Source organism: Marmota flaviventris, chromosome 5 (genome assembly GCF_047511675.1).
Source record: "Marmota flaviventris isolate mMarFla1 chromosome 5, mMarFla1.hap1, whole genome shotgun sequence".
Taxonomy (NCBI): Eukaryota; Metazoa; Chordata; class Mammalia; order Rodentia; family Sciuridae; genus Marmota; species Marmota flaviventris.
Window position 1 is genome coordinate 90,250,923 of NC_092502.1, and position 20,467 is coordinate 90,271,389.

The following is a 20,467-nucleotide window of genomic DNA, read 5'->3' on the forward strand; positions in this document are numbered from 1 at the left end:
GAGATTTTATGCGATTTCCCTGCTGTATGGGAGATGGTCTAAATGACACACACCTGTTCTATCGCTGAGCATGCTGCAATCTGTCGAAAACTGGTGATGGTGATGTCAGCTCTCCAAGATGGTGGCTGCTGGCTTCCTCCGTGGGCTGTCCGGTGTGGAGGACAGAACTGGACCGCTTCCTTCCCCGTCTCAAACCCAGAACTGGGCCCGGAGCACAGTGAGGACACAGCCGGCAGGACCCCACAGAATCTGCAGCACCGTTCCTCTGCGTTGCTGGCACGTCGTTTCCCGGCACGCTGCAGTCTCTAGCAGCAGGGTGGGCCACCGATCAAACAGCCTGAATCTCAGGGCACACGGTTCACTCGCGGTTGAGCCCCAGTAACCGATCCTCGGGCGATGGAAATCCTTCCTCTAGGATTCGGTGCACCCCAATTTTGCTGGAAATTCCTAACAAGATAGCTTTTGGCCGTTCTAACTCGTTATTCACCGGCGCAGTGATGCGGTACACGGGGGTGATGTACTCTATTCGCCTCCATCTTCCTTCTCCATCTTCTCACTTCTTGAGGTGTTTAAAAATATCTTACTTTTTTAAATTTAGTGTTTTCATATTTCCCAGTGTACACTTGAACATATTTATGGCAGTTGTTTTAATATCCCTTTCTGCTAATTCTACCATCTCTTTCATATTTCTTCAAGATTCTACTGATTGTTGTTTCTCTGGATTATAGGTAATATTTTCCTGCTACTTTGAAATTCTTTTTATGAAATGCAGACATTATAATGTCTGTATTTTATGTTGTTTGGTGATGGATTTGATTATATATCTTTAAAGATTGTTGAACTTCAATATATAGTTAAATTAGTTGTAATTGGATTCATTCCTCATGGTTGCTTGTAAGCTTTGGCAAGAGTTCCAGAGCAGCCTTTAATCTAAAGCTAAGTTAGCCTCATGTAAACTTTTCTGATAAATCACACATTATATATTCGTTCCACTCTGGTAAGTTGGAATTATTCTTAGTTCTGTATGAACTATGGGCATTGTTTAGTATATTGTTTTCTAATATTTTTTCCCTCAGTCTTGAGGAGTTTTACTTCATGCACATACAAATTTATCTTTAGCCAAAGATTAGAGGAGATCCTCTGAAGTTCTTCAAAGCTCTCGTTCTGTTCAACTGATTCCTGTCTGGCAATTTCTTCCACAAATCCCATTTGTATCAGCTTTTCCAGAGGCTTGTCTCTGTCTTCTGAGCTCACAATGACTTTGGGATCTATTTAGACACCCCATATTTACTATGTAGCCTTGAAAATGCTTCCAGGTGATAAGCTGGAGCGATCAGAGGGCTCAGCTAGTTTGTTTTCTTTCTTTCAGGAATGACAGTCTTATGCTGCCTGTTATTCAATGTCTGAAAATTTTTATTTCATCTATTTTATCCAATTTTCAATTATTTATGACTGAAAGGCAATTCTCATAGAAATTAATCCTTCATAGGTACAAGTCCTTGTCAAATCACTTAAGATTTTTGTTAATGTTCTTTTTGTTAATGTGCTTTACATATTAACAAATTTTTGTTAATGTTCTTTAATTTTTTTGTATTTTTGCTGAAAACACCTATGAATCAACAAATTTATATCCTCTACATGGTAGAATTTATTGTTTTAAAATATAGTGTATTTCTTAATAGAGACTATTCAGCTCACTTTGTAACTGAAGGCAAGAGATGGATGCATTGTATAAGAATGTCAAAATCATTTCTTAAGTTAATATTTAAATGACTTTGTATTTGCTCAGTACATATCATATGTTTGGAGAGATTATTCTGAAATGCACTCAATGGTTGGGAAAATCCAATTTAGAATTAAAATATGTTGTAGTCATAATAAAGAAATAACTCCCATATTTTGTATTCACCAAAAATTTAATAGTAGGAAGTTTTCATCAAAAACTTTCCTCTCGGAAACTGTTAACTAGACTTAGTCCTTTTAATATGGTTGCCAGGTTGTCAGTGCTGCATTAATCAAAACTCAGATTTCCAATTTGTTCATATCTTGTTTATTAAAATAGAATTATTAGTAATTCTTTCTTAACTCAAAGTAATTTTAGAAGACTTGGTCTATCATCTTCCTGAAATGCTTGCTAGGTAGTCACAGCAAAGTGACAGACACTGTTGGATGATAACTTCTTAGTGCTTTGAAACTATATAGATCAGATTTTCAAATTGTTTTAAGAATATTAATGTCCTGCAATAAGTTAAGTGTTTCTTTAAAAAAGAGTTCCATTATAAACATAAAAGTTCTGAGAAATCTTACAGTAAAGAACCCTGAGTTCCCTCATTTTTAGTTAGGGCATTATAATTGTACATAGTGGTGGGAATTTACATATGTGTCCATGTACACAATATAGCAATATAATTTTGCCAGTATAATTCTCCAGTATTTTCCCTTTCCTTTCTCTCCTCCCTCCCCCAGGTTCCTTTTCTCCACTTTACTAATCTCTCTTTGATTTTTGTGAGATCAAGTATTGTGATACTCCCAGTATTGATCTTCTTGCTCAGTAGTGCTTTGGCTATTTTGGATCATTTATTCTTCCATATGAATTTTATAACTGTTTTTCTAGGTCTGTGAAGAATATTATTGGTATTTTGTTGGAGATTTCATTTAATCTGTGTAACACTTTTGGTAATATGGCCATTTTGATAATATTAATACTCCTTTCCAGGAATATGAGAGGTCTTTCTATCTTCTAAGGCCTTCTTCAATTTCTTTCTTCAATGTTCTATAGTTTTCATTGTACAGGTTTTTCACTGCCTTGCTGATTTATTCCAAAATATTTTATTTAATTTTTTGAGGTTATTGTGAGTGGGATAATTTTCCTAAATTTTTTTTTCTCAGGAGATTCATTATTTGAGTATAGGAAAGCTACTGATTTTTGCATGTTGCTCTTGTTTTCTGTGTCTATTGAGATGATCATATGATTCTTGTCCTTAATTCTATTTGTGTGGTGAATTACATTTATTTATTTGCATATGCTTAATAAACCTTGCATCCCTAGGATGAAACCCACTTTCATAGTGTACTATCTTCTACTGATTTTGGAATTAGTTTGTTCTTGCTTTTATAGGGCTTTGAGGTATAACACAAGATCATTTGGGATTTCTGTGTGTGTGTGTATGTGTGTGTGTGTGTTTAAATATAGATGCCCAATGCTTTAAACTTTCCTTTTAGAACTGCCTTCATACTGTGCCAGAGATTTTGATATGGTATATCTCTGTTCTCTTTTGTTTCTAAAATTTTTTTTATTTCTCCCCTGATTTCTTCTATGACCCATTCAAAAGTGTATTATTTAATTTTCATGTATTAAAATGGTTTCTGTTTTTTATCTTATTATTTATTTCTAATTTCATTCCACTATGATCTGATAGGATGTAAAGAATTATTTATATATTTTTTTGTATTTGCTAAAACTTGCTTTGTGTTCTAAAATGTGGTCTATTTTAAAGAAGTTTCTATGTGTAGGTGAGAAGAAAATGGATTCAGTTGTTAATGAATGAAATATTTTAGAGCTCTCTGTTAGGTCCATTTGATTAATAGTATTTTTTCTAATAAGTTTCTACTTAGTTTATGTCTGGATGATCTCATTATTGGTGAGAGGAGAAGTGCATTGAAATTACCTAGTATTATTGTATTGGTGTGTTGAAATCACCTAGTATTACTGATTATTTTATATTGAGTAGGGTTTGTTTTATGTACATAGTTGTACCATCATTTGTGCAAAAATACAATCCTTGTATCTTGATGTTGAATGATTCCACTACCAATTTGAAGTGACTTCCTTTGTCTCTTCTGATTAATTTTGGCTTGAAGTCTACTTTGTCATGTATGAGAGTAGCTACCCGGTTTTTTTTTTTTTTTTTTTTTTGGCTACCATTTGCATGGTATATCTTCTTCCATCCTTTCACCTTAAGTCTGTGGATGCTTTCGCCTGTAAGGTGAATCTCTCTAAATACAATATATGGTTGGCTCTTGTTTTTCAATCCATTCTGCTAGTCTTTTTGATCGGAGAGTTTAGACCATTTACATATAGTATTATTATGAAGAGATGATTTTTATTTCTGCCATTTTTATTTATTTCTAATGCTTAATTCAGACTTAATTCTACTTTAATTGAATATTCTTCTAGTAAGATTCATTCATACTCTGGCTCTGATATTTATTTTCCATTTCTTCTGTGTGAAATATTTAATTAAGTGTTTTATAGTCTGGCTTAGTGATTATGAATTCTTTTAGTTTTTGCTTATTGTAGAAAGTTTTTATCTCATCTTCAATTCTGAAGGATAGTTTCACTGGATAAAGCAATCTTGGTTGGCACCCAGTATCTCTCAGGGCTTAGTATATATTATTCTAGGTCCCCCTAGCATTTAGGGTCTGAGCTGAGAAATCAGAAGTCTAATTGGCTCACTTCTAAATGTGATCTGCTGTTTTCTCTTGTGAGTTTTAAAATTCTATTCTTGTTTTGTACATTAGGCATTTTTATTATAATTGTCTTGGGGGCCTCTTCTTTGATCTTGTCTATTTGGGGTTCTAAATGCCTCCAGTGTTTGGATTTTCATCTCATTCCTAAGATTTGGAAAATTTTCTGATATTATTTCATTGAAAAGGTTGTGCACTCCTTTAGTTTATATCTCAGTGCCTTCTGTGCCAATGATTCTTAGATTTGTTTTCTTAATGTTATCTCACATTTCTTGAATATCCTGTTCATTGTCTCTTAACTTCTTTTCATTATTATTGACTTTTTTTTCAAGGTTATATACTTTGTCTTCAAAGCCTGAGAATCTGTCTTCTATGTGATGATATTTTCAACTGAATTTTAAATTTGATTTATTGAGTATCATTTCTGGGATTTATGTTTGTTTTTTTTTTCAGAATCTACCTCTTTATTAAAATGAACTTTCTTATATTTTTTTTCTCTTGATTCATTTCTTATATCTTCTTTTAGTTCATGGTAACTGTGAACTTTACAAATTCTATATCTAATATTTCCTCCACTGTGGTGTCAATGGGATCAATGGTTGAAGAGTTGAGGGCTGTTTCCCTTGCTTTTGCATATTGTTTGTATGTCTGCCCATCTGCCAGGATATCTCTTCAACTTTTATGCAAGGGACTATTCAATGAGCTTCTCTCTCTTAAGTGCCCCATGTTAGGTGAATATCTAAGTATTGAGACTCCCACTCAATGTGTATCCTCTGCTGTGCCTGGTATCTCCAGTACCACTTTGAGAGAAGATACTAAGCCCTGTTAACTGTAATCACTTTAGAGAAAAGCCATGAATAAATAAATCTGATACAGTTCTAGGATCCCCCTATGATCTTCGGTGTGTCTAGGTACCCACTAGCTTTCTGGTGGATCAGAGGTGATGGTCCCTTATAGTCTATAACTTAGCAACCAAGTTACTCCCCCACTGTTAAGGAGAGCAGTCTTGTGTGCCCTCCTGAAGAAAAGCTCTGTGTAGCCAGCACTGTAAAATCCAGTGTGGATTCTTCCACGTATATTTCTGAGTGTGCAGTGTGTGGTGATCTAAGGTAGAGGTATTGTATTCTGGTTTATGTAGCACTGGGAAGCCTGTGGAAGGGTATGAGGCTGCTGCCCCTTCTGGAGTATATAGGTCACAGGTTGGTGGACTTGTATCTGGGCACTGGGCTACACCTTTCTAAGCCTCCCCCTTTTATATATATTTATATTTATGTTTATTTAGTTGTAGGTGGATTTTATTTTATTTGTTTTTATTTTTATGCGGTGCCAAGGATAGAACCCAGTGCCTCACGCATGCTAGGCAAGCGCTCTACCACTGTGCCACAACCCTGGCCCCACTCAAGCTCTTTGTGGGATGCATGCTGTTGTATATGCATGAGGTTCTCCACTTGAAATTCTCTGCTTGGAGTTATTCTCAGAAATTTCTTTCTGTGGGTCCATGTGTCTGAGAATTGAATTAACCTGCCATTGTGGAGTCACAGTTGTGGACCGTTCTGGAAGTGCTGGGGCACAGGTGCTGCTTTCATGATTGCTGTGGTTTTCTTGCCAGGCAGAATTGTTAGTCAGCCCAGAGATCCTGCTGGCTGTCCCCCCCACCCCCCCCTTAGGGTGCTGGGCTCAGGGCTTTCACTGTGGAATGCTGTGGAATGCTGATCACCAGCTCCCCTCTGCTGGGGCTTGTTTGTAGTGGCCCTATCTAAGGTCTTGGTGGCTGTCTGCAACCCTGGGGCCTGTGAATGCAGGCTCTCTCTGGGAGGTCTATGTCATAGAAGCCTCTACCCTCAGTGCTGGAGATCATCAGGGTATTCTATGTTTGGGATAGAGTGTCAGCTGGCTTGCTTTCATCTAAGCTCCTACTGCTGGTGGCTGTGAATCATTGAACACCAGCTTCCTCTGATGAGGCTTCTTTGTAGCTGTGCTGTCTGAGCTCTTGGTGGCTGCTTACAACTGTGGGACCTCTGGGTGCAGGCGGTAGTCTGTGGCATAGAAGCCTCTACCCTGCAGGTGCAGCTTACTGGGGTTTTATCTATTGATGGGCATAGGATGTCAGTTGACCTTCTTCACCTAAGCTCCTGTGGATGTTGTGGGGAATGCAGAATTTGTGTTAGTACCGCCTGTGAGTGAAATGTTCTCAGGTCAGCTCCAGCCCATTCCCTTTGTCTGAGGTGAGAGGAGAGTGTTTTGGTAAACTTCAACTATTTGGGATCCATCTACCAGTTCTTTCTAGATGGATTAACTAGACAACCTGTTTCAGAGGGGTTCCCTATAACTTTATTTGTTGCTATCTGTAGGTGGGGAAAAGCTAGATTGATTTAATTTCTTCCAGGGAGGCTGGGTAGCTATGGATTCTACAAAATGGCTGCCTTGACCAGGACAGCTTTCTGCCCACAATTTGGGCTGAATTCTGTGATCTTGACTTCACTGTCTTTGTTGATCCTATCCCATTTTAACATGGTCTGCTTTTCTTTCCAACTATTGCTAGGGAAGTCAGCTTGTGAACTTTTCCTCTCCCTCATTCTCTTTTTGTTGCCCTGACTTCACCCAGGTCAGGGTTTGGGTTCAAAGAATTCTTTCTTTATTTTCTGTTCCAGTAACCAAATTCCAAGTCCCTCTAAGTTTCAAGCCACCCGTTATTGAATTTCAGAGTTTTTGCTCTGTCATCCACCTCTCTGGTCAGCTGTTCTTTCCTTGTTTGATTTCTAGACTGTGATGGAGTTAAGAGTTGCTGCCTAGATCCTCTCTGCCATCTTTTGAGATGGGATCTAGAATTTCTTAGCTTGTGTATATTGTGCTAGACTCAGGGCAGCAGAGCAGAACACATTGTAATTCTATAGAACTGGTTGAATGATTGTTCTCATCTTTACAAAGAAAGAGATTTATAAAACAAATTTAATGAAGTACTAATACTTACAGCAAACTGTCTGTAGTTGATTAGTTTTTATAATCATAGTATCTTACCATTTTTTTCTAAAGTACTGAAAGACAGTAATATCAGATTTGGTTAAACTAGAAAGTGAACACAAGGAGCCTATAGTTAATGAGTGGTTTGGTATTGGTATTTTATAAGATTAAAATGTGTTTTTCCTGTGATGTTTTTAGAATAAAGAGTAAAATATATAGCTGCATCCAAGCCTTTACAATTATAAGAAATGTTTGAAATGTTAGTTGAAAGAGAGAAATATATTGTTAAATATAAACTTTGTTCATCCTAATGAGAGTTTTTGGCATGTTTTACTTTATGACACCTCCAAGGAAAGAGTATAATCTAACATACAAACCATTATTTTCAGGTAGTTGTCTATAATTTTTACTCTTTGTCTTATACATACTAGTTTATGTATATATATATATATATATATATATATATATATATATATATATATACTATACTATACTAATATATACTAATTCTAATTAGATATACTAATTCTAACTTTGAATTCTAGTTTTTTAGTATATAGAATTGTTCCCTTAAAAATTTTGTATAAATAATTTTAAAACTCCTAATTCTTATATTCATGTATTCAATAGTAATAAAAATACTTATAGAATATCATGTGAGTATATAAGGGCCCTAAACTTTCTACTTAATTGAAAGTTTGATTTTTACCTGCCTATCTGCTGTATTTATTAATTTTATGTGTCACCTTGATTGGGCTTCTGAGTATCCAGACATCTTAACATCTGAATTGGTGAACTGAGTAAAGCAGATCACCCTTTCTTATGTAGTGGGCACCATCTAGTTAGTTGAAGACCTGAGTAGAAGAAAAAGGCTAAGCAATTGGGAACTCCTCATGCCTGATTGCTTGACCTGGGACAAGACTGCTTTAGCAGATTTTTTTCTGCATTTGGATTTGAACTGAAATATCAGTTATTAGATCTAAAGCCTGAGCACTTTTGGAGAGAAACTTGCTCCATTGGCTCTTCTGTTTCTCAGGCCTTTGGATTTGTACCATAACTACAGTTGGCTTTCCTGGGTCTCCAGCTGGCCTTGTCAGCTGCCATGCTCATGTGAACTATTTCTTTTTAATGACTCTCTCCTATTGGTTCTGTTTCTCTTGAGAATCTTGATTACTATACCTGCCTTCCTGTCTTTTCCATTAAGCCCATAATAAAACTAGTCAAGCACTATATTTAAGCTGTTGTTATAAAGGATTGGATTTTGCATATTACTTTGCACAGCTATCCTTATCAGACTGCTTCAGCCACATCCCATCACTATTGAGGCTAGACAAGGATAAAAGAGGCCTAAGACTAGTCATGGCTTTTATGTGCATTTCATAAATGTTGACTTCTGAAAGACTATTACAATGTCTCTCCATTTCTTTTCACACTATCAAGAGAATTTTGGTTTATTATGTTAGGTGATTTTGGACACTATGAACAGAAAGAGAAAAATTTATTGGGCTTATTAATGGTCTAAAATGAGATCATGGTATTTTAATAAGTAGGGGTCATTAAACTTCTTCTGTTAAGTGCTAGATAATCAATATTTTTAGTTTTGTGGGTCAGATAGTGTCTCTTATGAATCTGTCATTACTCTTTCTGCTAATTAGCTGTCATTGTTGAACAGTCAGAAACAATACATAAGAAAATGATTGTGGCTGTTTTCCAATAAAACTTTATTTACAAAAATATGTGATGGGTAGATTTGACTTGCAGGCTGTAGGCCACTAACCTTCATTATAAGGATCTTTCAGAAATGATTTGTCAAATATGACCTTTTAGAGAGGTTATGTTGACCATTCTGCATTAGATCTTAGAAGAAAATTTAGCATTTTCCTAAGCTTCTGTTCCCAAAGTTCGGAACCACAGGCCATAAATACTTCAGGTCTCTGGAGAGGGTAATGGGAAAAGATAAAGAACTTTGACCCTAAAAAAATTGAAAGTTGATGAAGAAGTTGTCCATTTCTGTTGTCATATTATCTTTATTAGTATTTCTGGCTTGGAAACACTCCTGATTTATGTAGACATTGCATTCAACTCTGCATTATGTAAATTAGTCTTTGAAAAAAATATTTTCTCTTTTCTCATGAAAGCCTCTGGTAGTCCTGATGCAGCAAATCTAGGAACTGGAGGGCTATTAAAATTAAGGAAAATATCAGTAATATGGCATGTGATTCAAAACACATGTCAAATAAAAATGCTCTAAGATTTCATCTCACTCCAGTCACAGTGGCAATTATTAAGAACATAAGCATCAATAAATGTTGGCAAGAATGTAGGGGAAAAAGTACACTCATACATTGCAGGTGAAACTGCAAATTTGTGAAATCACTATGAAAAACAGTATGGAGATTCCTCAGAAAATTTGGAATGGAACCACTATTTGACCCAGCTATCCCACTCCTCAGTTAATACCCAAAGGACTTAAAATCAGCATACTGTGGTGATGCAACCACATCAATGTTTATAGCAGCTCAATTCACAATAGCTAAACTATGGAACCAACCTAGATGTCCTTCAACAGATGAATGGATAAAGAAAATGTGGTATATATTCACAATGGAATATTACTCAGCATTAAAGAATGGCATGATGCCATTTTCAGATAAATGAATAGAGCTAGAGAATATCATGCCAAGCAAAATAAGCCAAACCCCAAATTCCAAATACTGAACGTTTTCTCTGATAAGTGGATGCTGATCCATAAGGGGAGGGGAGGGAAGAATGAATGAACTTTGGATTAGACAAAGAGAGTGAGGGGAGGGGAGGGTGTGAGGGGGTAGGAAGGATGGTGGAATGAGATGGACATTATTACCCTATATGATCAGTGTCACTCTGTATCATATACAGCTAGAGGAATGAGAAATTGTGCTTCATTTGTGTACAATGCATTCTGCTGTCATGTATAACTAATTAGAACATATTTTTTTATAAGTGAGTGTTATTCAGGGTTTTTCAGAGAAATATCCAACAGAAAAGAGATAAATAAAATATTGAGGTGGGGGGAGAGGGAGAAAGGGAAGAGAAGAGAAGGGGAGAGGAGACATTTGTTGTAAGGAGTTGTCTTGCTTGACTAGTGAGTCTGGGAAGTTCAGAAATCCAGACTCAGGTGGGTTGATGGTATATTTCTGGTCTGACACTGAAGGCCTGAGAAACAGGAGAGTCGATGGTTTAAGCTTAAGTGTCAACCCAAATTTGAAGGCAGAAGAAGTCCAATATCCCAGTTTGAAGACTGTCCGCCAGAGAGAAAGAATTCTTTCTCACACAATCTTTTATTCAATTCAGGCTTTTAATGAATTGAATGAGGCCCACCCACATTGTATGTGTAGGAGTAGTCTGTTTTATCTAATCTATCAATTCAAATGTTAATCTCATCAGGCCATATTCTCAGAGACACATCCAGAAACAATGTTTAAACAGATAGGTGAACACTCTCTGCCCCAGTCAAGTTGGTAAATAAAATGAACCATCACAAGTGTGTATGGGGTGGTTGGAGGAAGGAATATCTGATAGCAATAAGAAAAGTTCCATACCTAAATCTTTCTCTTCCTCCTTTTCTTTTAAGATTATAATTCCTTTCTAATTTTTCACAGACTGATTTGACTATTTATTTATATATGAATGATTATTTATTTATTATCTACTATGTGTGAGGTATGATGCTACCATTGAGGATTCAATAATAAAAATAAGTGTATAGATAATTTTAATACAGTATGTTAAATGCTAAAATATGAGTAATCATTAAATGCTAAGGGAACACATGAGAGAGACATCTAATCCTACTTTGGGAGGCATAGAAGGCTTCTTGAGGGTGATGAAATCTATACAAAATAATGAAGAAGAGGAGTTTAATTAGATAAGCAAGCAAAAAGCTGGTAAAAATTGTTGAAAGCAGAGGAAGCATGGAAGAGGAATAATGCTGGAAGCTCATCTGGAATTTCCTTGAGCTCACCTCCATGATTCAATGGAATTAATTATGCTTGACATCAAGCCCTTTAAAAGAAAAGAGGCCTCTTTATTAGGTGCCATGAACCAAAATGAAAGGATGTGGCATTAATCAACTTTCTAATATCTAGTCATAGAAGGTGATGTCTGTTCACAAGAGCATTCTCTTTACCAGAGTAAGTATATGAATAAGATTATGATTCTGATGGATTCTTCATCAGAAAAAGTGTATGGTGTTTTTGTGTTTGCTTTGTGGTACTGGGGATTGAACCTTGAGGAGCTGTACTGCTGAGCTACATTCCTCCTTTTCATTGTTTATTTTGAGACAGGGTCTCATTTAAGTTACCCACACTGGCCTCAAACTTGCAATCCTTCTGCCTCAGCTTCCCAAGTCTCTGAGATTATAAGTATGTGCCACTGCCAAAGTGACACTTTTTTAAATTTTAATTTCTATTTGCTCTAATTAGTTTTACATTACAGCAGAATGCATTTTGGCACATTGTACACAAATGGAACACAACTTCTCATTCCTCTGGCTGTACATGATGCAGAGTGACACTGGTCATGCAATCATACATGTATATAGGGTAATAATGTCCATCTGGTTCCCCCATCCTTCCCACCCCCACTCACCCTTGCCGCAGTCTGGCTGGCACAAAATCACGAGCCACTCAAGCAGGAACAAACTTGATTTTTGAAACTGCCGCCAATGCCCCGTACGCTCCCGGGAAATATGCCGACCAAGACACGCGGCGTTCTCCCCGTGGAAACACACAAACAGAACCCTGACTCCAGACAATCACTGGGTCAGGACCTTTCCATTGTCCTGTTAGAATATCCTTCCAAAGTACCTTAGGCGTATGTACATTTTTTGGATACAAATGTCTTTCCACAGCACTAAGCCCTGATGAATCCAAATTTAAAAAGTTTAGAGTAAAAAGGGTTATTTTAAGTTTATCTTTGGGGGATATATACCCCTTTCCACACCCTCTCCTCCCCTCACTCCCTATGTCTAATCCAAAGTTTCTTCATTCTTCCCTACCTGCCCCTCCCACTTATGGATCAGCATCCACTTATCAGAGAAAATATTCGGCCTTTGTATTTTTGGGTTTGGCTTATTTTGCTTAGCATGATATTGTCTAGCTCCATCCATTTATCTGAAAATGCTATCATTTCATTCTTTAAGGCTGAGTAATATTCCATTGTGTATATATACCACATTTCCTTTATTCATCTGTTGAAGGACATCTAGGTTGGTTCCATGGATGAACTATTGTGAATTTAGCTGTTATAAACATTGATGTGGCTGCATAAAGTGATACTTTAATATGCATCTACATTATGGATTGATTACCACATAATTTACATATCTATCACCTCATATAATAATTCCAAATCTTCATAAACACGAGGAAGATAGAAATTGTAACAGCTCTAGTATAACCTCTTAAATTACAACAAATTTTTATTTTTAATTTTTTATATTTTTAGGTCATAGTTCCCAATATTATCTTTGCTCCCATCTTTTGTGTTAGAACTGGAGCTAATCTCTTGTTTCTTACTTTTCCACCCCTAGGTGAAAAAATCACAAATGAAATTTCAAGGAAGATTCTATATAAATCCTGATCTTGAAATATTTTTGTCAGCCTAAGAAGTTTGGACTTTACCCTGAGGGCAAAGAAATGACAAATGAGATCATGCCAGCTGCAATGTGAAGACCAGAGTGAGTAGGATAACACTGGAGGCAGTGGTACTATTGAGACATGGAGGTGAGAAGAAATGGCTTGAACTAGGGTAGAGGAAGAGAGAATAGAAAGAATTAGATTATTGGAGAGAAAGTTAGAGGAACAAATTAAGAGAATATCAAGAGAATTAATAGGACTTGGTGACTGACTGGATGGGGTGAGCCTGGTGAATGAGGAGGGGAAGTTGGGGTTGACGGTCAGGTCTGACTTGGGCAAAGGGGTGTGTAGTGGTATGTATACAAAGGTTGAGAATATAAAAGGGGCCGTGAGTGTCTAGCAGTCAAGCTTCTAGGCCTGCTTGCTACATTCTATAGATTCATGTACTAGGAAACAATGAGCTCAGATAGATAGTTTATTATTCACTTTCTTTTTTTTTTATTAGTTACACATGACAGTACAATGATCTTGACAATTCATACATTTGAATCAAATGGGGTATAATTTATTATTCAAAGCAAAGTAGGCACCAGGATCTTCCTATTTGTGTAGTTTCCCCAAGTCTCATGATTCAGAATGAGACTCAGGTAGATGTTGGGCATACAGTGTATCTGTGACCTCCCAGTCTTATTAGGTTAAGAGCAAGTTTGCCCAACCTTTGTCATGGAGGGTTACCTAGTTGTTGTTATCCAGTCAGGAAATAAGCATGTCCTCTGACCCAGAATCTCTGGTTTGAGACATTCAAACATCATGGACAATTACCTTCCAATATCAGCTTTGGACATAGTCAATTTGGAATATCCATGATATCTACATAAAGATACCAGCAGAAGTAAACTTTTTATAGAACTATTCAGTGTGTTTATAGAATTGAGATGAGAAATAAAATCTATTAACTTTGACTATGTTAAAATGATAACGTGATAGTCTTTGTAATATAGTTATAGCAAGTGTTTACTGTGGTGCCTAATCTCTATGATACTTACATAAGATTTATTATTTTATTCATTCCAAACTGAATTCACCTAGGCTTAAGTCTTCTGTTGCTTGTGAAGTCTGATGATCTGATAATAACCTCAAACAAGAAAGAAGAGTAGTGGCAGGATATTTACACAGCTTTACAACTGTGACTTTTACCTGCTTTACTCTAGAGTAGCCCTCCCCAGAATACATAAAATGCTAGCACAAATGTGAGCCAAATATATAATTTAAATTTTTCTATTAGCCATGTTAAAAAAATAGTAGAAACAGGTGAATTTAATGTTAATAATGTGTTTTATTTATCCCAAAATATAAAAATATTATTTCAACTTATAAGCACATAAAATTATCAGAGAGATAGTTTACTTTTTTTCATACTAAATCTTTGAAATCTGATGTGTATCATATGATTATGGCATGTCTCAATTTGGATTAGATATAATACAGGTGCTCAATAGCTATATATGGTTACTGGCTGCTATATCCAATAGTGTAGGTCTAGAACCTCAAGAACAGTACATTTTATTTCCTCTATCTGGTGAATATCTTCTTTGTATGTTAGAATTTAAAATTCTATGGTATATATTTTTTGTCTTAAGTAGTTGGGCACTAAGAACAACTAACTATAATGAAGAAAACAGATGTCCACCGAATATACATGGCATTTTTAAAAAGGGAGATTATGAGTTTTACTGAAAATTAGCTAGATATTGCAGTGCCTAAAATAGTTATCTTGGAAGGTAAATTAGGCTAAAGGGCATATCACTGTAAACTAACTACTCTAAGATTTCACTCAGCAGAGCAGGTAGCCAGAAGAGTTATTGTTTAGTAGTTCATCATTTACCCTTAAAGAATAAATTATATTTTAATAGAATTTGTCCCATTACTTTATATGATGAGGTGTCGCACCATTTATGACTGGTGAACATTTACTTATTTACAAATGCATTGACTCTGTAACACAGAAGCACCTCAAAAACTTTTAAGATTTCTATTAAGTAATTTAATGAAAAATAGGCATTGAAGGAAAAAGTTGCTCTATGCGTCTTCAATACAGAAAGTAGACATAATATGACTTTGAAGGTCTGAAGTACGCTAGTGGTCTTAGAAAAAGGCTAGTTACACAATTTGAGAGACTTAGGAATTTCTAAGGTACATGGTGATAATTTACTGAGTTTGTATTAAATCCTAGAATTGGCCTATATTTCAGTGAGGAGAACTTTAACCCTAATTGATGAAATGCAGTCACATTGAAGTGGATATTGAGGCAAAGTACTCACGGAAAAGTGAGTTTCTGAGCTGAATGTGTGAAATAATTTGACTACTTGTAAAGCCTGTGGCTCTCTCTTTGTTAATGATTATTATCCATGATTTTTTTTTAAGTTTCTTCTTCTATATATATTTTTTAAGGCTTGGGAAAAACAAATGGAGTGTTGCTAGTTTAAAATAAAGAAACTTTTCTTTAAGAGTGTTCCATATGAAAAACTAAATGATTCTGCTTTATCCTTATTTATTAATGTTTTTATTTAGGAGCAATTAGCTTTAAATAATAGATGAATTCTATAGCAAAGTGATGGAAATGGATGTGATGTGGGTGATAATACAATAAAGAAGTCAGAAAGCAGCAGAGTGTGTATCATCTACTTCATTTCTATAATCCAGAAGTACACTATATACATTATTACATTAGGAAGTTTGTCAATCAACTACAATAAAACAACCTAGTAAGGTTTAGTGTCTTATTTCTGACTTAATCATTCCTCAATAAATCCATTGCTATTTAATATCTTGTTTTTGGATAAAACTTTGTGAATGAAGAGACTTCTGTAAAAGGAGTTTTGAAACTATGTTTAAAAAGGCTTAGAATGGGGATATAGCTCAGTGATAGAATATGTGCCTTGCCTGTGTGAGGCCCTGGGTTGAATCCTCAGCACCACAAGCACACATGTGAACACACACACACACACACACACACACACACACACACACACAAGAATTGCCTGTGAAGAGGATGTTTGAGATGATTTGAAGGAGATAGGGAGAGGGGTTCTAGCAGAGGGGAGGGTGGACACAGAAGCACAGCTAGTAGGTTGGACGGGTGTCATAGTGGCCAATGTGGCCACAGAAACAAAAGAATTATTATCATTTATTGATTTCTCTATTTTTCTAAGTAGGGAGAAGTTTCATAATACAATGAAGGGTTTCAAAAAATTTAGAGCCTTGTTTGGAAATAAATCCCTAAATATAAAAGGTGATACTAGGTCAAAAGCGATACTACAGGCCAAATTATGGGCATGTTAGAAAACCTGGAGATCAGATTAAAGGAGTTTCTACTGGCCATGTGTGGGACAATTTGTGCTTCAAAATAATGAAAATAATATTTAGAAAGATTTATGAGTCCATACTTATAAAAAACATGCAAACTAATAACAGAGTAGTATACTCTATGTGTTATTCAGTCTGTTACTACAACATAGTACCTGAGATAATTCACTTATAAAGAGAAAAGGTATATTTTGGTTTAAAGTTCTTGAGGTTCCCATCCATGATTGATAAATCCTGTTGCTTTGGGTCAGCAACAAGGCAACATATCATGGTAGAGCGAAACTGATAACCTCTTCTGCTAGGAAGTAAAAAAAAAAGGAAGAGGTCAGTGTCCCACAAATCCATTTAAAGGCACACCCACGGTGACCTAAGGAACTCCCATAATGCCCTGCCACCTAATGGTTTACTGCTCCTCCCAGTAGCTCCACCCTGGAGTCTAAGCCTTTAACACATATACTTTGGGGGACATTGAACATGCAAACAATAGCAGATACCAACTAAAAATGAAGGATGAATTAGGGTTGGAAAATCACCATTTTGCAATCACAAGATAACAAGAATCATCATTAGATGCTGGAACCAATAGGTGAAAATTTGGTGAAGACCAGAATATTTACAGAGCCTTGGAAAACATCTCCTCATACATTGTTTAGAAATTACAAAGGATAAAGCACTTTTTAACTACAAAGAACTTTACAATGGAGTGACCTGATAGATGCTGCCTTAACTACTCAAGTAATCAGAGATCACCAGTAATTGGACCAGCCAGGATCATGTGCTTTCTGACGTAATACACCGAGAAGAACACAACATCATTTATCTAGCATTACTGTCCAAAACGTATAATCTAAATCTAATTATGAGGAAATATTAGACAGCCCCCATATTGAGGGATTTTTACAAAGGAAATTGCATGTACAATTTTCAAAGGTCAGTATGGTGAAAGACAAGCAAAGGCTGAATCTAGACGAGGCAAACAAAAATTACTATAAGGACATTTTGTGAACAAGTAACTAAGTTAAAATATGTTCTACTGTTACATTAGATAATAGCATTATGTTAATTTTAAATTTCCCAATTTTGATTATGGTACTTTGGTGATATAAGTGAATGTCTCTGTTTTGGGGGGAATGCACATTGGGTATTTAGAGGTAATGGAACATGGTATCTGAGACTTAACTCTAAAACAATTAAAAAAATTATACATAGAAGAAAAAGAAGTAAGGAAGAAGAGGAATGGTAGGAAAGAATGATAAAACAGCTGTGGCAAAATGTTAATTGTCTGGGTCAAGTCCATTCATTTTTTTTTATGGTATGCATAACAATTCTCTGTAAGCTTAAAATTATTTAAAAACAAAAAGTGGAAAACAAGAAGTGATAGTATGCTGGATGAATTGCGCATTGAGAACTATTGTGTTTTAAATTTTTTTGACACCCCTCACCCTGCCTTTGTCTATTTTCTTCAAAGAAAGGTACTTAGGTATCCTGAATAGTGTTTGAAAATCACTGCACCTAGTAATCATTCCTTCCAGCAATGAAAAAAGGAGGAAGCAAATAGGTTTACCTGTAATAGTGATTTTATATAAGGAAGGGGATATCTATTATTTCACTAGCTATAAGAAGGAACTGTTGTCCTTTTAAGTATTGCTAATGTGTAGATTTTGTTGATAAATATTGATAATCATTTTTTTTTTTTTTTTTAAAAAGAGTATCTGGAAAAATATGGGGCATTAGGGCCAAGTCTGTCTTTGGCCCACGGGCTCAGTGAATTGTGAGGAAGGCTGCCTTTCTGTAGTTAGAAAGAAACTTATATAGGAAGAAGCAATAAGTTTTACTTCTATTTTAGGTCAAAGTAAATATGTATGACTGAGATGAGGCATAAAGGGAGTGAAGTGTGGAAATTATGATCAGTATAATTATTTAAGTGTATAACCCCGGTAGGGATGGATGCTATCATTGGAATGACAAGGTTATAGAGATCTTTAAAGGTAGGAGGACAGGGCTGGGATGTAGGTCAGTGGTAAATCACTTTACCAAGTGTGTGTGAGACCCTGGATTTTGTCGGTAGCACTACAAAAACAAAATTAGAGGATACATAATTAAAAAAATGATTTGGAATAGACAAGACAGCAAAGGAGCGATGTTAAAATCATTATATTTCAGGCCACTTTAATAATTGTATTGTCTAGGTACTGGGGAATAGGACCTATGATGTTAAAAAGAGAGGACCCCTATTTGAGCCAGATATCATTTCCCTGTATTTTTTAGGGTTGACAGCATAATCACTAGTCCATTTAGTATTTCAAGAGCAACTCTGAAGGCCTAGAAAACAGTGTGGGATTATGAAAATTATGGAATTACTATAAGCCTATAAATAGCACATAAGTTGTTTTAGAGAATTTTAGTTTTTTTTAAGGGAAACTAGAATCCTAGTTGTTTCAGGGAATTCTAGTTTTCTTAAAGGAAAACAAAAAAACAGAAACCAACCAAACAAAAAACAACACCTAACAAAAGAGAACAAAATAAAGTCATCTTTGGAATCTGATTTGTGAGCTAATTGCTAAACTCTTGTAAGAGATGGAAATAAATAATTAATAGATATATATGAAAACATATAACTTTAAAAAAATTTTATAGTTGTTGATATATCTTTATTTTATTTATTTATATGTGGTGCTGAGAATCAAACCCAGTGCCTCACACATGCCAGGGAGTGCTCTACTGCTGAGCCCCAGCTCCAGCCCCAATGTATAACTTTTAATAAAGTTTATTTTCATTTTTCTTTAATGCCCTGACCATCTCTTATTATTGCAAATACTCTGGGGCAGTTTTGCAAACAATTTTTTTCATATCTTATATACTAAATTCCTTCCTTTCTTTTTTCTTTATATATGAAATGGATCTCTATCTCTTATATATATATACATATATCCATCTCATATATACATATATATATATACATATTTTACATATATATGGTAGTCATGGCATAAAGGAAGAATGAAAATAAACTTCTTTGAAAGTTGAATAATACATATATCTCAATGAACAAGAAAGGCAATAATGCTCACAATGTACCCATGATAGCACATACAAAATCTGTGGTTTCTTGGCAATTAGAAAATAATAAAATTTAAAATGACTCATATACAAAGGTGATATTGAAAAAAAGTACCATTATTTTTAATATGACCCTTCCTTAGAGTTTAGAGAATTATAAAATTCCAGAAAAATATATGTGGAAATGATCTATAATTTTAAACTTTGTGGGCATGGTATAAAAGTAGGTAGTACCAAATAAAGGATGAAAGCATGTTGACAAAAGGAACTATAATTTTAGGCAGTGTACTGGCAGCATGCTTTATAAAGTTCTGCCACAGAATAGCAATAAAGCACAGTGGTAGATGGAATAAAGAAATGGGAGGAATGGATAATTAATGACTACTTGTAACAGTTATTACTCTCCAAGATATGATAAAGAAGAGCAACCAAATCCAATGCTGCAGGACAGAGGTGATTGGTTAATGGAGTCAGGAAGAGGTGTCAAACTAGTTGGCATAGCTTCATTTAGTTGCACAAGTTCCCACTTTGTGCTCCTTCCATAGCACTAGTCTTATCTATGGCTCTCAGCAGAACTCAGAGTTGGACAGCTCAATGTTCCACTGCTCTTTGGAACATTCCATGTTTAAATTATCTTCATAAATGCTTTGAAAAAATAGCCAGTAAATATAAACATGTTGGTGTTTCAGTTGAATTAATGATCATATCTGTATTTTGACTGGTGTTTTAATTTCTAATATTATTAAAAGATTGATCATATATAACATCTGACATTTTAAATTGTTATAATGGACTAGGTTTTAAACACTGAACTATAGTTTTGCCCGGTAAAAGGCACAGGTGTTCTGACAAGAAGTAATAGCAAATAAGAAGTAGTATTTTTATTTTGTCAAATAGTATGCATGCATATAGTGCAATCTAGGGTCCAGAACACAAGGATGATTTAATGGCAATCAAATTTTAGTAGAATTTCTTTTATTTTAACATCTTCCTTTTAG

The 20,467-nt window shown here is 35.4% G+C and overlaps 1 long non-coding RNA gene across 5 annotated transcripts in view; it reads left to right on the forward strand.

Moving 5' to 3' along the window:
* Positions 1-15,676, forward strand: part of LOC139705785 (uncharacterized) — a 120,535-nt gene extending 104,859 nt beyond the window's left edge. For all 5 annotated transcript variants that reach the window (XR_011707611.1, XR_011707608.1, XR_011707610.1 and 2 more), the window contains one exon: positions 12,998-15,676. This is a non-coding gene — a long non-coding RNA (uncharacterized lncRNA). The remainder of the gene's footprint in view (positions 1-12,997) is intronic.
* Positions 15,677-20,467: the final 4,791 nt, after the last annotated feature.